General features: G+C 38.2%; 1 protein-coding gene across 1 annotated transcript in view; it reads left to right on the top strand.

The window, feature by feature from the left end:
• The window catches only part of LOC132177366 (chromatin structure-remodeling complex protein SYD), a 51,651-nt gene that overhangs the window by 22,385 nt on the left and 24,692 nt on the right, over nt 1-4,574 (top strand). The window lies entirely within an intron of this gene.

Raw genomic sequence — 4,574 nt, 5'->3', positions numbered from 1 at the left:
CTCGAGCATCTTTCGCCGGCCAGGCCGACTTCATCGGAACCATCACAGGTTCCTTTGGAAACCCTCCCGGACCTCCCTGAGCCATCGTTGGGCCTTGGAACTTCTTCGGACCTAAGGTCTTGTTGATTCGCCGACCTGGTTCTTGCCAGCCTTCACAATCTTTCTGGGTTGCCTTCGTCGACACTCGCACTACCTCCGCGTAGCTAATCTGTTTCTTCGCCTCCTTTTCTCCCTTACCTCCCCTAACCTCTCTACGTTCACTGATTCCTCGAAGATCACGCAATGCAGAATTAGCTACTTGCAATTCTTTAACGAAGCGATCCCACCCAAAACCACGACGACCTTCAGGGATGATGATCGAGCCACATCTTCTTCTTCCATCGAATTCCTCCACTGTCAGGAAATAGCCATGTCTATTAGAGCACTTCTGGGCAATAATTCTGGGGTATCCAGCTCTGGATTGATCCCAGAAAACTTCAGAACTATCCACTGCCACCAGATCACCCATTATTCTCACCATCCATGCTAGTTCATCCTTTTTAAGAAAGATGGACCTTTTAATTCTCAGGCTTCTCTCAAAAATCCTCACTCCTGAAGCCCCTTCCTTGATCAGAACCTCAAACTCCTTGGATTCCACCAGCCACCTCCTCGGTTCAGCCATGACACAATCTGAAAACTAACACCAAACACCTTGCACGCGCCCTCACGCGCCGACACAACTCTCAACTCTCCAAAACTACCACTCCACCTTCCAAATCTCCCTCAAACTAACACTCTTTTTGAACATAAACCCCAACATAGCCACAATAAATTAGCAAAAGAAACCCAGAAAAGATCAAGTTACTATTCACGGGAACTGTTCACAACCCCCAAACGACACCTTTGATGCTTATTTTTCTTATATTATTCAATTCCAAACATTCCTTAATCCTTAAGCTAGCCTTCCAATCAACAAACCTGAAAATCTAAAACCTTGTAGCTCACCTATATTGAGAAAAACTAATATCCAAATTAAACGGCTGTCCTATAGCAGTTTTGGTATCAGAAAAGATTATGACACTATCTCGAAACATGGGATATCTTACATGCCTAGAATAGTAGAATGACTTGGGAGCAATTTAGTGCTCCTCAAATAAGAAATCCCTCTAGAAGATACTCAAGATGATCTTTTTCTGATCGCTTCGACAAATCTGTCTGACTGATTACATCTGTCTCTAAAAGGGAAATTGGTGTAAGAATTTCCCTTTGGTGTAAAAGGGAAACTGATCCCTTCAAGAGATGGTAGTTTGATGTAAGAATGTTCTATAATGTCTTGATCCCCATGTTAGCACTCCCTTTTCTTGAAGGTGTATTTGACATAGTAAGACCCCTTTGAGAGTGGCTTTCTTCACTAGGCCAACTGCTTTAGGTAAGATCCTCACTTTGGACAACTTTTTTTTTTTTGATAAGTAATGATGATATAAAAGAGCGCAAAGGGGCGCAACCCATATACACGGGAAGTATAAACAGAGAGCGCCTAGGAGGGAGAGAAATGAAAAAGAAAATCAGAGAAACTAATCACTAAAGGAGCTAGCCAAGCGGCCGTCCAAGAGTAAAGAGTAAAGAAAAAGAAAAAGAAATGAGTCAATTCCTCTACGGTCCTAGTGGAATTTTCAAAACATCTAGCATTTCTTTCATTCCAGATACACCACATAAGACACAGAGGAATCATCTTCCAAACAACCGCGCTTCGAGAATGACCTCCCGACCACCAGCTAGCAAACAAGGCCCTCACCCGGCAAGGCATGACCCAATGCAACCCAAACCGCTGAAAAATCATGTGCCAAAGAGCCCTTGCAAGCTCACAGTGGAGAAGAAGATGATCGGCTGACTCTCCGGTCTTCTTGCACATACAACACCACTCCACTACCACTATGTTCCTCTTACGCAGCGTGTCATGAGTCAAAATTTTGCCTAGGGCCGCAGTCCAACCCAAAAAAGCCACCCGCTGAGGCACCTTAGTGAAATATCATTGTGGTAGATTGGTGCTGCATTTGTTAGAAGAGTGGGTAATTTGTTGACCACCTCCTATTCCATTGCAAGATAGCCAATGCCTTATGGATCTCCATTTTCGGTCTATTCAGGTTAGGGTGGGTCATGCCTCATCGTTTCTTGCTGGTTGGCGAGGACAGTTTGGTAGTCCTCAAAGTGAAAGCTTTATTGATTGATGATTCCACCCTGTTTGATGTGGTGTATTTGGAAAGAAATAAATGTTCAGAGGGAGCTTTGAAGACAAGGAGAGGACTGTAGCGGAGCTAAAGGCCTTCTTTTTGTTTTTGAGAAATAACTCATCAAAATTTTACCAAAACAAATTTTCTCTTATGGACCCCACATACAACACTTATTTTCAAATGTGGCCGCAACCAAATCAATTCTCAATTTTTACATTTTTCAAAACCCAAAACCCTTCTCAAAACTTTACAAAACCAACCCAAACACTTTTCAAAATTATTTCCTAAGCCCTTAGAAGAGATTAAGTTTTATGTCATGCACTTAAAACTTCATTACAACATTGTAACAAGTCCAGTTGTTAATGGAACTAGCTTATAACTCGGGCTATGCGCAAAATTCTTTATTATAATTTATTTTTTGATTTAAACACATCATTTTTCATTATAAGTTAAAAAGACGTATAAAAATATATCTCACCTCTTTAAATAAAAAAAATTAAATCTTTGTTCCTATAAGTATATATGATTTAAAATGAATAGTATAAAAAAAATAAAAAATTTAAAAAAAAAAAAAAATTAGCAAGAAGAATACATCGATTATAATATAGTTAACGCAATTAATGACGCTAATCAATTACATGTGGATTATATTGAAATATAATTAACGCAATTAATGACCGAAAAAACCGATTATATATATATATATATATATATACGTCTTCTTTTTTTTTTTTTTGAGAATCCTAAACATATTAATATACATATTAAATTGACCAGATGTATTAATACAAAATAATTTGATTTATATTATTTGTTTTCTTATTTGATTCGGACATTAATAATACTTAATTTATTGAATAATTTATATATGGAGAACTCTTGAAATACAATTAACGCAATTAATGACACTAATTAATGATTGGTTGGTTTTTTAAGAAAAAACCGGTTCACTCTTAAAAAACCGATTAAAAAATTATGCCTTAAAAAATCAATTTAGCCTTTAAAAAAATGGGTTCACGCTACATGTCGCAATTTTAAGGACTTCTGGGAGGGGTTTCGGCTTTTATATATATATATATATAACTCAAATCTACCAATGAGAAAATCAATTGTATGGAAAATTTGTACATCAATTTAGAATGAACATATGATCATAACATCACTAAATTTACAAAGAACACAATAAATAATTATATATATGTAACTCAAATCTACCAATGAGAAAATCAATTGTATGGAAAATTTGTACATCAATTTAGAATGAACATATGATCATAACATCACTAAATTTACAAAGAACACAATAAATAATACTTTCAGAATTTCAGGTGCGACTGCAATAGCTTAACAGAGCAAGTAGAACCACTAGTACCTCAGGGCATTTTATGCATGCATATGGTCATGTCCTAGATATGGAAAAATGCTACTGTTAAAGGGTCTTGACAACAAAGCACTTTGGCAGTATTAATTATATTTAGGGCTGGCAATTTTGACACGACCCGCGAACCCGACACGAACACGACACGAAGTTAACAGGTATTGGGTTTGGGCTTATCGGGTTCGGGTCTTAATCGGGTCTACCCGATTAAGACACGATTAAATTCGTGTCTGGCGGGTCGACCCGTCAGGTCCGCGGGTTGACCCGCCAAACACGTTTAATAAATGGGTCTGGCGGGTCAGTCGGGTCAACCGGGTCTGGCGGGTCAATCGGGTCTGGCTGGTCTAGCGGGTCAATCGGGTCTGGCTGGTCTAGCGGGTGACCCGCCAGACCCATTTAATTTTTATTATTATTATTATTATTATTATTATTATTTTATAAAAAAACCTATGTCTAAGTTCTAACTAAGTTAACCCTAACACTTACTGACTCACTCACGGCTTCATTTCACTCTTCACTTCACGACTTCACAGTTTTCACTTCACTGGCCTATTCCTTGTTTTTCCGTTACTTTTTCTATGTGAGTCTATATATTAAAACATTATCTTTTAAATCATTATTTATATATTAAAACATTCTCTTTTAAAAATTCTTATTCTTCTTAGATGATTAGGATAAATTTGACTAGTTCTTTGGCCTAAGAGATCCCTTTATTAAATTATTTTTTCCAATTTTGATTAAGGTTTTTTTTTTTTTTTTAATTAACGGGTCGGGTTGGGTCGTGTCGGGTTGTGTCGTGTCTACCCGATATGACCCGGTTATGCTAAACGGGTTAAGCGGGTCGTGTCGGGTTACCCGGATATTTTTCGTGTTATAATCGTGTCAGACTCGCTAACCCGTTTAGCTAAACGGGTCGTGTTCGTGTTTCGAGTAATCGGGTCGCAGGTCTTAACGGGTCCTAATCGGGTCTACCCGATTACCCGTTT

The sequence above is a fragment of the Corylus avellana genome, chromosome ca1 (genome assembly GCF_901000735.1).
Source record: "Corylus avellana chromosome ca1, CavTom2PMs-1.0".
Taxonomy (NCBI): Eukaryota; Viridiplantae; Streptophyta; class Magnoliopsida; order Fagales; family Betulaceae; genus Corylus; species Corylus avellana.
The sequence above is the reverse complement of the archived record's forward strand: the minus strand, read 5'-3'. Positions and strand labels throughout refer to the sequence as shown.